The 16,066-nt window shown below is 58.1% G+C and overlaps 1 protein-coding gene across 1 annotated transcript in view; it reads right to left on the minus strand.

The window, feature by feature from the left end:
• The window catches only part of LOC138447896 (uncharacterized), an 879,976-nt gene that overhangs the window by 751,386 nt on the left and 112,524 nt on the right, over positions 1 to 16,066 (minus strand). The gene's annotated exons all lie outside the window — the stretch shown is intronic.

Below are 16,066 nucleotides of genomic sequence, written 5' to 3' on the forward strand. Positions count from 1 at the left end.
AGTCTGGGCTCAGAGAAGTGCCTGCTCCACAGCACTCCCAGTCTGGGCTCAGAGAAGTGCCCGCTGCACAACACTCCTAGTCTGGGTTCAGAGAAGTGCCTGCTCCACACCACTCCTAGTCTGGGCTCAGAGAAGTGCCTGCTCCACAACACTCCTAGTCTGGCTCAGAGGACTGCCTGCTCCACAGCCTCCTAGTCTGGGTTCTAAGAAGTGATGGCTCCACAGCACTCCCAGTCTGGGCTCAGAGAACTGCCTGCTCCGCAGCACTCCTAGTCTGGGCTCAGATAACTGCCAGCTCCACAGCACTCCTAGTCTGGGCTCAGATAACTGCCAGCTCCACAGCACTCCCAGTCTGGGCTCAGATAACTGCCAGCTTCACAGCACTCCTAGTCTGGGCTCAGAGAAGTTCCTGCTCCACAGCACTCCCAGTCTGAGCTCAGAGAAGTGCCCGCTCCTCAGCACTCCTAGTCTGGGCTCTCAGAACTGCCTGCTCCACAGCACTCCCAGTCTGGGCTCAAAGAAGTGCCTGCTCCACAGCACTCCTAGTCTGGGCTCAGACAAGGGCCTGCTCCACAGCACTCCTAGTTTGGGCTCAGAGAACTGCCTGCTCCACAGTACTCCTAGTCTGGGCTCAGAGAACTGCCTGCTCCACATCACTCCTAGTCTGGGCTCAGAGAACCGCCTGCTCCACAGCACTCCCAGTTTGGGCTCTGAGAACTGCCTGCTCCACAGTACTCCTAGTCTGGACTCAGAGAACTGCCTGCTCCACATCACTCCTAGTCTGGGCTCAGAGAACTACCGGCTCCACAGCACTCCTAGTCTGGGCTCAGAGAACTGCCTGCTCCACAGCACAACTAGTCTGGGCTCAAAGAAGTGCCTGCTCCACAGCACTCCCAGTCTGGGCCCTGAGAACTGCCTGCACCACAGCACCCCCAGTCTGGGCTCAGAGAGCTGACTGCTCCACAGAACTCCTAGGCTGGGCTCCGAGAAGGGCCTGCTCTTCAACACTCCTAGTCTGGGCTTAGGGAAGTGCCTGCTCCACAGCACTCCTAGTCTGGGCTCAGAGGACTGCCTGCTCCACAGGACTCCTAGTCTGGGCTCAAAGAAGTGCCTGTTCCACAGCACTCCTAGTATGGGCTCAGAGAACTGCCTGCTTCACAGCACTCCTAGTCTGGGCTCAGAGAACTGCCTGCTCCACAGCACTCCCAGTATGGGCTCAGAAAAGGGCCACCTGCACAGCACTCCTAGTCTGGGCTCTAAGAAGTGCCGGCTCCACAGCACTTCAAATCTGGGATCAGAGAAATGCCTGTTCCACAGCATTCCTAGTCTGGGCTCAGAGAACTGCCAGCTCCACAGCACTCCTAGTCTGGGCTCAGAGAACGGCCTGCTCCACAACACTCCTAGTCTGGGCTCAGAGAAGTGCCTGCTCCACAGCATTCCTAGTCTGGGCTCAGAGAACTGCCTGCTCCACAACACTCCTAGTCTGGGCTCAGAGGACTGCCTGCTCCACAGCACTCCTAGTCTGGGCTCAAAGAAGTGCCTGCTCCACAGCCCTCCTAGTCTGGGCTCAGAGAACTGCCTGCTCCACAGCACTCCTAGCCTGGTCTCAGAGAACTGCCGGCTCCACAGCACTCCTAGTCTGGGCTCTAAGAACTTCCTGCTCCATAGCACTCCCAGTCTGGTCCCAGAGAAGGGCCTGCTCCACAGCTTCCTAGTCTGGGCTCTAAGAAGTGCTGGCTCCACAGCACTCCTAGTCTGGGCTCAGAGAAGTGCCTGCTCCACAGCACTCCCAGTCTGAGCTCAGAGAAGTGCCCGCTCCTCAGCACTCCTAGTCTGGGCTCTCAGAACTGCCTGCTCCACATCACTCCTAGTCTGGGCTCAGAGAAGTGCCTGCTCCACAGCAGTCCTAGTCTGGGCTCAGACAAGGGCCTGCTCCACGGCACTCCCAGTGTGGGCTCAGAGAAGTGCCCGCTGCACAAAACTCCTAGTCTGGGTTCAGAGAAGTGCCTGCTCCACGCACTCCTAGTCTGGGCTCAGAAAACTGCCGGCTCCACAGCACTCCCAGTCTGGGCCCTGAGAACTGCCTGCACCACACCACTCCTAGTCTGAGCTCAGAGAAGTGCCTGCTCCACAGCACTCCTAGTCTGAGCTCAGAGAAGTGCCTGCTCCACAGCACTCCTAGTCTGGGCTCACAGAACTGCCTGATCCAAAGCACTCCTAGTCTGGGCTCAGAGAAGTGCCTGCTCCACAGCACTCCTAGTCTGGGCTCAAAGAACTGCCTGCCCCACAGAACTCTTAGTCTGGGCTTAAAGACCTCCCTGCTCCACAGAACTCCTAGGCTGGGCTCAGAGAAGTGCCTGCTCCACAGCACTCCTAGTCTGGGATCAAAGAAGTGCCATGTCCATAGCACTCCTAGTCTGGGCTCAGAGAACGTCCTGCTCCACCGCACTCCTAGTCTGGGTTCAGAGAAGTGCCTGCTCCACAGCACTCCTAGACTGGGCTCAGAGAATTACCTGCTCCACAGCACTCCTAGTCTGGGCTCAGAGAACTGCCTGCTCCACAACACTCCTAGTCTGGGCTCAGAGAACTGCCGGCTCCACAGCACTCCTATTCTGGGCTCTAAGAACTGCCTGCTCCACAGGACTCCTAGTCTGGTCTCAAAGAAGTGCCTGCCCCACAGCACTCCTAGTCTGGGTTCAGAGAAGTGCCTGCTCCACAGCACTCCTAGACTGAGCTCAGAGAATTACCTGCTCCACAGCCCTCCTAGTCTGGGCTCAAAGAACTGCCTGCTCCACAACACTCCTAGTTTGGGCTCAGGGAACTGCCGGCTCCACAGCACTCCTAGTCTGGGCTCTAAGAACTGCCTGCTCCACAGGACTCCTAGTCTGGGCTCAAAGAAGTGCCTGCCCCACAGCACTCCTAGTCTGGGCTCAGAGAAGTGCCGGCTCCACAGCACTCCCAGTCTGGGCTCAGAGAAAGGCCTGCTCCACAGCACTCCCAGTCTGGGCTCAGAGAAGGGCCTGCTCCACAGCACTCCCACTCTGGGCTCAGAGAAGGGCCTGCTCCACAGCACTCCTAGTCTGGGCTCAGAGAACTGCCTGCTCCACAACACTCCTAGTCTGGGATCAGAGAACTGCTTGCTCCACAGCACTCCCAGTTTGGTCTCAGAGAACTGCCTGCTCCACAGTATCCTAGTCTGGGCTCAGAGAACTGCCTGCTCCACATCACTCCTAGTCTGGGCTCAGAGAACTGCCTGCTCCACAGCACAACTAGTCTGGGCTCAAAGAAGTGCCTGCTCCACAGCACTCCTAGTCTGGGCTCTGAGTACTGCCTGCTCCACAGCACTCCCAGTCTGGGCCCTGAGAACTGCCTGCACCACAGCACTCCCAGTCTGGGCTCAGAGAGCTGACTACTCCACAGAACTCCTTGTCTGGGCGCAGAGAAGGGCCTGCTCCACAACACTCCTAGTCTGGGCTCAGAGAAGTGCCTGCTCCACACCACTCCTAGTCTGGGCTCAGAGAAGTGCCTGCTCCACAACACTCCTAGTCTGGGCTCAGAGGACTGCCTGCTCCACTGCACTCCTAGTCTGGGCTCGGAGAACTGCCTGCTCCACAGCACTCATTGCCTGGGCTCAGAGAACTGCCGGCTCCACAGCACTCCTAATCTGGGCTCTAAGAACTGCCTGCTCAACAGCACTCCCAGTGTGGTCCCAGAGAAGTGTCTGCTCCACAGCACTCCCAGTCTGAGGTCAGAGAAGTGCCCGCTCCTCAGCACTCCTAGTCTGGGCATCAGAGAAGTGCCTGCTCCACACCACTCCTAGTCTGGGCTCAGAGAAGTGCCTGCTCCACAACACTCCTAGTCTGGCTCAGAGGACTGCCTGCTCCACAGCCTCCTAGTCTGGGCTCTAAGAAGTGATGGCTCCACAGCACTCCTAGTCTGGGCTCAGAGAACTGCCTGCTCCACAGCACTCCTAGTCTGGGCTCAGATAACTGCCAGCTCCACAGCACTCCTAGTCTGGGCTCAGATAACTGCCAGCTCCACAGCACTCCCAGTCTGAGCTCAGAGAAGTGCCCGCTCCTCAGCACTCCTAGTCTGGGCTCTCAGAACTGCCTGCTCCACAGCACTCCCAGTCTGGGCTTAAAGAAGTGCCTGCTCCACAGCACTCCTAGTCTGGGCTCAGACAAGGGCCTGCTCCTCAGCACTCCTAGTTTGGGCTCAGAGAACTGCCTGCTCCACAGTACTCCTAGTCTGGGCTCAGAGAACTGCCTGCTCCACATCACTCCTAGTCTGGGCTCAGAGAACCGCCTGCTCCACAGCACTCCCAGTTTGGGCTCAGAGAACTGCCTGCTCCACAGTACTCCTAGTCTGGGCTCAGAGAACTGCCTGCTCCACATCACTCCTAATCTGGGCTCAGAGAACTGCCGGCTCCACAGCACTCCCAGTCTGGGCCCTGAGAACTGCCTGCACCACAGCACTCCCAGTCTGGGCTCAGAGAGCTGACTGCTCCACAGAACTCCTAGGCTGGGCTCCGAAAAGGGCCTGCTCCACAGCACTCCTAGTCTGGGCTCAGAGGACTGCCTGCTCCACAGCACTCCTAGTCTCGGCTCAGAGAACTGCCTGCTCCACAACACTCCTAGTCTGGGTTCAGAGAAGTGGCTGCTCCACGCACTCCTAGTCTGGGCTCAGAAAACTGCCTGCTCCACAGCAGTCCTAGTCTGAGCTCAGAGAAGTGCATGCTCCACAGCACTCCTAGTCTGGGCTCACAGAACTGCCTGATCCAAAGCACTCCTAGTCTGGGCTCAGAGAAGTGCCTGCTCCACAGCACTCCTAGTCTGGGCTCAAAGAACTGCCGGCTCCACAGAACTCTTAGTCTGGGCTTAAAGACCTCCCTGCTCCACAGAACTCCTAGGCTGGGCTCAGAGAAGTGCCTTCTCCACAGCACTCCTAGTCTGGGATCAAAGAAGTGCCTGCTCCATAGCACTCCTAGTCTGGGCACAGAGAACGTCCTGCTCCACCAAACTCCTAGTCTGGGTTCAGAGAAGTGCCTGCTCCACAGCACTCCTAGACTGGGCTCAGAGAATTACCTGCTCCACAGCATTCCTAGTCTGGGCTCAGAGAACTGCCTGCTCCACAACACTCCTAGTCTGGGCTCAGAGGACTGCCTGCTCCACAGCACTTCTAGTCTGGGCTCAGAGAACTGCCTGCTCCACAGCACTCCTAGTCTGGGCTCAAAGAAGTGCCTGCTCCACAGCCCTCCTAGTCTGGGCTCAGAGAACTGCCTGCTCCACAGCACTCCTAGCCTGGGCTCAGAGAATTGCCGGCTCCACAGCACTCCTAGTCTGGGCTCCAAGAACTTCCTGCTCCATAGCACTCCCAGTCTGGTCCCAGAGAAGGGCCTGCTCCACAGCTTCCTAGTCTGGGCTCTAAGAAGTGCTGGCTCCACAGCACTCCTAGTCTGGACTCAGAGAAGTGCCTGCTCCACAGCACTCCCAGTCTGAGCTCAGAGAAGTGCCCGCTCCTCAGCACTCCTAGTCTGGGCTCTCAGAACTGCCTGCTCCACAGCACTCCCAGTCTGGGCTCAGAGAAGTGCCTGCTCCACAGCAGTCCTAGTCTGGGCTCAGACAAGGGCCTGCTCCACGGCACTCCCAGTGTGGGCTCAGAGAAGTGCCTGCTCCACAACACTCCTAGTCTGGGTTCAGAGAAGTGCCTGCTCCACGCACTCCTAGTCTGGGCTCAGAAAACTGCCTGCTCCACAGCAGTCCTAGTCTGAGCTCAGAGAAGTGCCTGCTCCACAGCACTCCTAGTCTGGGCTCACAGAACTGCCTGATCCAAAGCACTCCTAGTCTGGGCTCAGAGAAGTGCCTGCTCCACAGCACTCCTAGTCTGGGCTCAAAGAACTGCCTGCTCCACAGAACTCCTAGGCTGGGCTCAGAGAAGTGCCTGCTCCACAGCACTCCTAGTCTGGGATCAAAGAAGTGCCTGCTCCATAGCACTCCTAGTCTGGGCACAGAGAACGTCCTGCTCCACCGCACTCCTAGTCTGGGTTCAGAGAAGTGCCTGCTCCACAGCACTCCTAGATTGGGCTCAGAGAATTACCTGCTCCACAGCACTCCTAGTCTGGGCTCAGAGAACTGCCTGCTCCACAACACTCCCAGTCTGGGCTCAGAGAACTGCCTGCTCCGCAGCACTCCTAGTCTGGGCTCAGATAACTGCCAGCTCCACAGCACTCCTAGTCTGGGCTCAGATAACTGCCAGCTCCACAGCACTCCTAGTCTGGGCTCAGATAAATGCCAGCTCCACAGCACTCCTAGTCTGGGCTCAGAGAAGTTCCTGCTCCACAGCACTCCCAGTCTGAGCTCAGAGAAGTGCCCGCTCCTCAGCACTCCTAGTCTCGGCTCTCAGAACTGCCTGCTCCACAGCACTCCCAGTCTGGGCTCAAAGAAGTGCCTGCTCCACAGCACTCCTAGTCTGGGCTCAGACAAGGGCCTGCTCCACAGCACTCCTAGTTTGGGCTCAGAGAACTGCCTGCTCCACAGTACTCCTAGTCTGGGCTCAGAGAACTGCCTGCTCCACATCACTCCTAGTCTGGGCTCAGAGAACCGCCTGCTCCACAGCACTCCCAGTTTGGGCTCTGAGAACTGCCTGCTCCACAGTACTCCTAGTCTGGACTCAGAGAACTGCCTGCTCCACATCACTCCTAGTCTGGGCTCAGAGAACTGCCGGCTCCACAGCACTCCTAGTCTGGGCTCAGAGAACTGCCTGCTCCACAGCACAACTAGTCTGGGCTCAAAGAAGTGCCTGCTCCACAGCACTCCCAGTCTGGGCCCTGAGAACTGCCTGCACCACAGCACCCCCAGTCTGGGCTCAGAGAGCTGACTGCTCCACAGAACTCCTAGGCTGGGCTCCGAGAAGGGCCTGCTCTTCAACACTCCTAGTCTGGGCTTAGGGAAGTGCCTGCTCCACAGCACTCCTAGTCTGGGCTCAGAGGACTGCCTGCTCCACAGCACTCCTAGTCTGGGCTCAAAGAAGTGCCTGTTCCACAGCACTCCTAGTATGGGCTCAGAGAACTGCCTGCTTCACAGCACTCCTAGTCTGGGCTCAGAGAACTGCCTGCTCCACAGCACTCCCAGTATGGGCTCAGAAAAGGGCCACCTGCACAGCACTCCTAGTCTGGGCTCTAAGAAGTGCCGGCTCCACAGCACTTCTAATCTGGGATCAGAGAAATGCCTGTTCCACAGCACTCCTGGTCTGGGCTCAGAGAACTGCCAGCTCCACAGCACTCCTAGTCTGGGCTCAGAGAACGGCCTGCTCCACAACACTCCTAGTCTGGGCTCAGAGAAGTGCCTGCTCCACAGCATTCCTAGTCTAGGCTCATAGAACTGCCTGCTCCACAGCACTCCTAGTCTGGGCCCTAAGAACTGCCTGCTCCACAGCACTCCTAGTCTGGGCTCTGAGTACTGCCTGCTCCACAGCATTCGTAGTCTGGGCTCTAAGAAGTGCCGGCTCCATAGCACTCCCAGTCTGGGCTCAGAGAACTGTCAGCTCCACAGCACTCCTAGTCTGGGCTCAGAGAAGGGCCTGCTCCACAGCACTCCTAGTCTGGGCTCAGAAAACTGCCCGCTCCATGGAACTCCTTGTCTTGGCTCAAAGAACAGCCTTCTCCACAGCACTCCTAGTCTTGGCTCAAAGAAAGGACTGCTCCACAGAACTCCTAGTCTGGGCCATGAGTACGGCTTGCTCCACAGCACTCCTTGCCTGGGCCCTGAGAACTTCCTGCTCCACAGCCCTCCTAGTCTGGGCTCAAAGAACTGCCTGCTCTATAGCACTCCCAGCCTGGCCTCAGCGAACTGCCTGCTCCACAGAACTCCTAGTCTGGGCGCAGAGAAGTGCCTGCTCCACAACAATCCTAGTCTCGGCTCAGAGGACTGCCTGCTCCACAGCACTCCTAGTCTGGCCTCAGAGAACTGCCTGCTCCACAGCACTCCTATTCTGGGCTCAAAGAAGTGCCTGCTCCACAGCCCTCCTAGTCAGGGCTCAGAGAACTGCCGGCTCCACAGCACTCCTAGCCTGGGCTCAGAGAACTGCCGGCTCCACAGCACTCCTAATCTGGGCTCTGAGAACTGCCTGCTCCACAGCATTCCCAGTCTGGTTCCAGAGAAGGGCCTGCTCCACAGCACTCCTAGTCTGGGCTCTAAGAAGTGCTGGCTCCACAGCACTCCTAGTCTGGGCTCAGAGAACTGCCTGCTCCACAGCACTCCTAGTCTGGGCTCAGATAACTGCCAGCTCCACAGCACTCCTAGTCTGGGCTCAGAGAAGTGCCTGCTCCACAGCACTCCCAGTCTGGGCTCAGAGATTGCCCACTCCACAGCACTCCTAGTCTGGGCTCTGAGAACTGCCTGCTCCACAGCACTCCCAGTCTGGGCTCAGAGAAGGGCCTGCTCCACAGCACTCCCAGTCTGGGCTCAGAGAAGTGCCTGCTCCACGGCACTCTAGTCTGGGCTCAGAGAAGTGCCTGCTCCACAGCACTCCCAGTCTGGGCTCAGAGAAGGGCCTGCTCCACAGCACTCCCAGTCTGGGCTCAGAGAAGTGCCTGCTCCACGGCACTCCTAGTCTGGGCTCAGAGAAGTGCCTGCTCCACAGCACTCCCAGTCTGGGCTCAGAGAAGGGCCTGCTCCCCAGCACGCCTAGTCTGGGCTCAGAGGACTGCCTGCTCCACAGCACTCCTAGTCTGGGCTCAGAGTACAGCCTTCTCCACAGCACTCCTAGTCTGGGCTCAAAGAAGGGACTGCTCCACAGCACTCCTAGTCTGGGCTATGAGAACAGCCAGCTCCACAGCACTCCTAGTCTGGCCTCAGGAAACTGCCTGCTCCACCACACTCTCAATCCGGGCTCAAAGAACTGCCTGCTTCACAGCACTCCTAGTCTGGGTTCAAAGAAGTGCCTATCCCACAGCACTCCTAGTCTGGGCTCAAAGAAGTCCCTGCTCCACAGCACTCCTAGTCTGGGATCAGAGAACTGCCTTCTCCACCGCAGTCCTAGTCTGGGCTCAGAGAACTGCCTGCTCCAAAGCACTCCTAGTCTGGGGTCTGAGAACTGACTGCTCCACAGCACTCCTAGGCTACTCTCTAAGAGCTGCCTGCTCCACAGCACTCCTAGTCTGGGCTCAGAGAACTGCCTGCAACACAGCACTCTTAGTCTAGGCTCATAGAACTGCCTGCTCCATAGCAATCCTAGTCTAGGCTCAGAGAAGAGCCTGCGCCACAGCACTCCCAGTCTGGGCTCAGAGAAGGGCCTGCTCCACAGCACTCCCAGTCTGGGCTCAGAGAAGGGCCTGCTCCACAGCACTCCCAATCTGGGCTCAAAGAAGTGCCTGCAGCACACTACTCCTAGCTGGGCTCAGAGAACTGCCTGCTCCACAACACTCCTAGTCTGGGCTCAGAGAAATGCCTGTTCCACAGAACTCCCAGTTTGGGCTCAGAGAACTGCCTGCTCCACATTACTCCTAGTCTGGGCTCAGAGAACTGCCTGCTCCACATCGGCTCCTAGTCTTGGCTTAGAGAACTGCCGGCTCCACAGCACTCCTAGTCTGCGCTCAGAGAACTGCCTGCTCCACAGCACAACTAGTCTGGGCTCAAAGAAGTGCCTGCTCCACAGCACTCCTAGTCTGGGCTCTGAGTACTGCCTGCTCCACAGCACTCCCAGTCTGGGCCCTGAGAACTGCCTGCACCACAGCCCTCCCAGTCTGGGCTCAGAGAAGGGCCTACTCCACAACACTTCTAGTCTGGGCTCAGAGAAGTGCCTGCTCCACAACACTCCTAGTCTGGGCTCAGAGGACCGCCTGCTCCACAGCACTCCTAGTCTGGCCTCAGAGAACTGCCTGCTCCAGAGCACTCCTAGTCTGGGCTCAAAGAAGTGGCTGCTCTACAGCACTCCTAGTCTGGACTCAGAGAACTGCCTGCTCCACAGCACTCCTAGCCTGGGCTCAGAGAACTGCCCGCTCCACAGCACTCCTAGTCTGGGCTCTGAGAACTACCTGCTCTACAGCATTCCTAGTCCGGTCCAGAGAAGGACCTGCTCCACAGCACTCCTAGTCTGGGCTCTAAGAAGTGCTGGCTCCACAGCACTCCTAGTCTGGGCTCAGAGAACTGCCTGCTCCACAGCACTCCTAGTCTGGGCTCATATAACTGCCAGCTCCACAGCACTCCTAGTGTGCGCTCAGAGAAGTGCCTACTCCACAGCACTCCCAGTCTGGGCTCAGAGAAGTGCCCACTCCACAGCACTCCTAGTCTGGGCTCTGAGAACTGCCTGCTCCACAGCACTCCCAGTCTGGGCTCTAAGAAGTGCTGGCTCCACAGCACTCCTAGTCTGGGCTCAGAGAACTGCCTGCTCCACAGCACTCCTAGTCTGGGCTCAGATAACTGCCAGCTCCACAGCACTCCTAGTCTGGGCTCAGAGAAGTGCCTGCTCCACAGCACTCCCAGTCTGGGCTCAGAGATTGCCCACTCCACAGCACTCCTAGTCTGGGCTCTGAGAACTGCCTGCTCCACAGCACTCCCAGTCTGGGCTCAGAGAAGGGCCTGCTCCACAGCACTCCCAGTCTGGGCTCAGAGAACTGCCTGCTCCACGGCACTCTAGTCTGGGCTCAGAGAAGTGCCTGCTCCACAGCACTCCCAGTCTGGGCTCAGAGAAGGGCCTGCTCCACAGCACTCCCAGTCTGGGCTCAGAGAAGTGCCTGCTCCACGGCACTCCTAGTCTGGGCTCAGAGAAGTGCCTGCTCCACAGCACTCCCAGTCTGGGCTCAGAGAAGGGCCTGCTCCCCAGCACGCCTAGTCTGGGCTCAGAGGACTGCCTGCTCCACAGCACTCCTAGTCTGGGCTCAGAGTACAGCCTTCTCCACAGCACTCCTAGTCTGGGCTCAAAGAAGGGACTGCTCCACAGCACTCCTAGTCTGGGCTATGAGAACAGCCAGCTCCACAGCACTCCTAGTCTGGCCTCAGGAAACTGCCTGCTCCACCACACTCTCAATCCGGGCTCAAAGAACTGCCTGCTTCACAGCACTCCTAGTCTGGGTTCAAAGAAGTGCCTATCCCACAGCACTCCTAGTCTGGGCTCAAAGAAGTCCCTGCTCCACAGCACTCCTAGTCTGGGCTCAGAGAACTGCCTTCTCCACCGCAGTCCTAGTCTGGGCTCAGAGAACTGCCTGCTCCAAAGCACTCCTAGTCTGGGTTCTGAGAACTGACTGCTCCACAGCACTCCTAGGCTACTCTCTAAGAGCTGCCTGCTCCACAGCACTCCTAGTCTGGGCTCAGAGAACTGCCTGCAACACAGCACTCTTAGTCTAGGCTCATAGAACTGCCTGCTCCATAGCAATCCTAGTCTAGGCTCAGAGAAGAGCCTGCGCCACAGCACTCCCAGTCTGGGCTCAGAGAAGGGCCTGCTCCACAGCACTCCCAGTCTGGGCTCAGAGAAGGGCCTGCTCCACAGCACTCCCAATCTGGGCTCAAAGAAGTGCCTGCAGCACACTACTCCTAGCTGGGCTCAGAGAACTGCCTGCTCCACAACACTCCTAGTCTGGGCTCAGAGAAATGCCTGTTCCACAGAACTCCCAGTTTGGGCTCAGAGAACTGCCTGCTCCACATTACTCCTAGTCTGGGCTCAGAGAACTGCCTGCTCCACATCGGCTCCTAGTCTTGGCTTAGAGAACTGCCGGCTCCACAGCACTCCTAGTCTGCGCTCAGAGAACTGCCTGCTCCACAGCACAACTAGTCTGGGCTCAAAGAAGTGCCTGCTCCACAGCACTCCTAGTCTGGGCTCTGAGTACTGCCTGCTCCACAGCACTCCCAGTCTGGGCCCTGAGAACTGCCTGCACCACAGCCCTCCCAGTCTGGGCTCAGAGAAGGGCCTACTCCACAACACTTCTAGTCTGGGCTCAGAGAAGTGCCTGCTCCACAACACTCCTAGTCTGGGCTCAGAGGACCGCCTGCTCCACAGCACTCCTAGTCTGGCCTCAGAGAACTGCCTGCTCCAGAGCACTCCTAGTCTGGGCTCAAAGAAGTGGCTGCTCTACAGCACTCCTAGTCTGGACTCAGAGAACTGCCTGCTCCACAGCACTCCTAGCCTGGGCTCAGAGAACTGCCCGCTCCACAGCACTCCTAGTCTGGGCTCTGAGAACTACCTGCTCTACAGCATTCCTAGTCCGGTCCAGAGAAGGACCTGCTCCACAGCACTCCTAGTCTGGGCTCTAAGAAGTGCTGGCTCCACAGCACTCCTAGTCTGGGCTCAGAGAACTGCCTGCTCCACAGCACTCCTAGTCTGGGCTCATATAACTGCCAGCTCCACAGCACTCCTAGTGTGCGCTCAGAGAAGTGCCTACTCCACAGCACTCCCAGTCTGGGCTCAGAGAAGTGCCCACTCCACAGCACTCCTAGTCTGGGCTCTGAGAACTGCCTGCTCCACAGCACTCCCAGTCTGGGCTCAGAGAAGTGCCTGCTCCACAGCACTACTAGTCTGGGCTCAGACAAGGGCCTGCTCCACGGCACTCCCAGTCTGGGCTCAAAGAAGTGCCGGCTGCACAACACTCCTAGTCTGGGCTCTGAGAACTGCCTGCTCCAAAGCACTCCCAGTCTGGGCTCAGAGAAATGCCTGCTCCACGGCACTCCTAGTCTGGGCTAAGAAAACTGCCCGCTCCACAGCACTCCTAGTCTGGGCTCAGAGAACTGCTTGCTCCACAGCACTCCTAGTCTGGGCTCAGAGAAGTGCCTACTCCACAGCACTCCATGTCTGGGCTCAAAGAACTGCCTGCTCCATAGCACCCCTAGTCTGGGCACAGAGAACAGCCTGCTCCACCGCACTCCTAGTATTGGTTCAGAGAAGTGCCTGCTCCACAACACTCCTAGTCTGGGCTCAAAGAAGTGCCTGCTCCACAGCACTCCTAGTCTGGGCTCAGAGAAGTGCCTGCTCCACAGCACTCCTAGTCTGGGCTCAGAGAAGTGCCTGCTCCACAGCACTCCCAGTCTAGGCTCAGAGAAGAGCCTGCTCCACAGCACTCCTAGTCTGGGCTCAGAAAAGGGCCTGTTCAACAGCACTCCTAGTCTGGGCTCAGTGAACTGCCTGCTCCACAACACTCCTAGTCTGGGCTCAGAGAACCGCCTGCTCCATAGCACTCCCAGTTTGGGCTCAGAGAACTGCCTGCTCCACAGTACTCCTAGTCTGGGCTCAGAGAACTGCCTGCTCCACATCACTCCTAGTCTGGGCTCAGAGAACTGCCGGCTCCACAGCACTCCTAGTCTGGGCTCAGAGAACTGCCTGCTCCACAGCACAACTAGTCTGGGCTCAAAGAAGTGCCTGCTCCACAGCACTCCCAGTCTGGGCCCTGAGAACTGCCTGCACCACAGCACTCCCAGTCTGGGCTCAGAGAGCTGACTGCTCCACAGAACTCCTAGGCTGGGCTCCGAGAAGGGCCTGCTCCTCAACACTCCTAGTCTGGGCTCAGGGAAGTGCCTGCTCCACAGCACTCCTAGTCTGGGCTCAGAGGACTGCCTGCTCCACAGCACTCCTAGTCTGGGCTCAGAGAACTGCCTGCTCCACAGCACTCCTAGTCTGGGCTCAGAGGACTGCCTGCTCCACAGCACTCCTAGTCTGGGCTCAAAGAAGTGCCTGTTCCACGGCACTCCTAGTATGGGCTCAGAGAACTGCCTGCTTCAGAGCACTCTTAGACTGCGTTCAGAGAACTGCCGGCTCCACAGCACTCCTGGTCTGGGCTCTGAGAACTGCCTGCTCCACAGCACTCCCAGTATGGGCTCAGAGAAGGGCCACCTGCACAGCACTCCTAGTCTGGGCTCTAAGAAGTGCCGGCTCCACAGCACTTCTAGTCTGGGATCAGAGAAATGCCTGTTCCACAACACTCCTGGTCTGGGCTCAGAGAACTGCCAGCTCCACAGCACTCCTAGTCTGGGCTCAGAGAACGGCCTGCTCCACAACACTCCTAGTCTGGGCTCAGAGAAGTGCCTGCTCCACAGCATTCCTAGTCTGGGCTCAGAGAACTGCCTGCTCCACAACACTCCTAGTCTGGGCTCAGAGGACTGCCTGCTCCACAGCACTCCTAGTCTGGGCTCAGAGAACTGCCTGCTCCACAGCACTCCTAGTCTGGGCTCAAAGAAGTGCCTGCTCCACAGCCCTCCTAGTCTGGGCTCAGAGAACTGCCTGCTCCACAGCACTCCTAGCCTGGGCTCAGAGAACTGCCGGCTCCACAGCACTCCTAGTCTGGGCTCTAAGAACTTCCTGCTCCATAGCACTCCCAGTCTGGTCCCAGAGAAGGGCCTGCTCCACAGCTTCCTAGTCTGGGCTCTAAGAAGTGCTGGCTCCACAGCACTCCTAGTCTGGGCTCAGAGAAGTGCCTGCTCCACAGCACTCCCAGTCTTAGCTCAGAGAAGTGCCCGCTCCTCAGCACTCCTAGTCTGGGCTCTAAGAAGTGCCTGCTCCACAGCACTCCCAGTCTGGGCTCAGAGAAGTGCCTGCTCCACAGCAGTCCTAGTCTGGGCTCAGACAAGGGCCTGCTCCACAACACTCCTAGTCTGGATTCAGAGAAGTGCCTGCTCCACGCACTCCTAGTCTGGGCTCAGAAAACTGCCTGCTCCATAGCAGTCCTAGTCTGAGCTCAGAGAAGTGCCTGCTCCACAGCAATCTTAGTCTGGGCTCACAGAACTGCCTGATCCAAAGCACTCCTAGTCTGGGCTCAGAGAAGTGCCTGCTCCACAGCACTCCTAGTCTGGGATCAAAGAAGTGCCTGCTCCATAGCACTCCTAGTCTGGGCACAGAGAACGTCCTGCTCCACCGCACTCCTAGTCTGGGTTCAGAGAAGTGCCTGCTCCACAGCACTCCTAGACTGGGCTCAGAGAATTACCTGCTCCACAGCACTCCTAGTCTGGGCTCAGAGAACTGCCTGCTCCACAACACTCCTAGTCTGGGCTCAGAGAAGGGCCTGCTCCACAGCACTCCCAGTCTGGGCTCAGAGAAGGGCCTGCTCCACAGCACTCCTACTCTGGGCTCAGAGAAGTGCCTGCTCCACAGCACTCCCAGTCTGGGCTCAGAGAAAGGCCTGCTCCACAGCACTCCCAGTCTGGGCTCAGAGAAGGGCCTGCTCCACAGCACTCCCAGTCTGGGCTCAGAGAAGGGCCTGCTCCACAGCACTCCTAGTCTGGGCTCAGAGAACTGCCTGCTCCACAACACTCCTAGTCTGGGCTCAGAGAACTGCCTGCTCCACAGCACTCCCAGTTTGGTCTCAGAGAACTGCCTGCTCCACAGTACTCCTAGTCTGGGCTCAGAGAACTGCCTGCTCCACATCACTCCTAGTCTTGGCTCAGAGAACTGCCGGCTCCACAGCACTCCTAGTCTGGGCTCAGAGAACTGCCTGCTCCACAGCACAACTAGTCTGGGCTCAAAGAAGTGCCTGCTCCACAGCACTCCTAGTCTGGGCTCTGAGTACTGCCTGCTCCACAGCACTCCCAGACTGGGCCCTGAGAACTGCCTGCACCACAGCACTCCCAGTCTGGGCTCAGAGAGCTGACTGCTCCACAGAACTCCTAGTCTGGGCGCAGAGAAGGGCCTGCTCCACAACACTCCTAGTCTGGTCTCAGAGAAGTGCCTGCTCCACAGCACAACTAGTCTGGGCTCAAAGAAGTGCCTGCTCCACAGCACTCCTAGTCTGGGCTCTGAGTACTGCCTGCTCCACAGCACTCCCAGACTGGGCCCTGAGAACTGCCTGCACCACAGCACTCCCAGTCTGGGCTCAGAGAGCTGACTGCTCCACAGAACTCCTAGTCTGGGCGCAGAGAAGGGCCTGCTTCACAGCACTCCTAGTCTGGGCTCAGAGAACTGCCTGCTCCACAGCACTCCCAGTATGGGCTCAGAAAAGGGCCACCTGCACAGCACTCCTAGTCTGGGCTCTAAGAAGTGCCGGCTCCACAGCACTTCTAATCTGGGATCAGAGAAATGCCTGTTCCACAGCACTCCTGGTCTGGGCTCAGAGAACTGCCAGCTCCACAGCACTCCTAGTCTGGGCTCAGAG

The sequence above is a fragment of the Ambystoma mexicanum genome, chromosome 3q (genome assembly GCF_040938575.1).
Source record: "Ambystoma mexicanum isolate Mex_15411 chromosome 3q, UKY_AmexF1_1, whole genome shotgun sequence".
NCBI lineage: Eukaryota > Metazoa > Chordata > Amphibia > Caudata > Ambystomatidae > Ambystoma > Ambystoma mexicanum.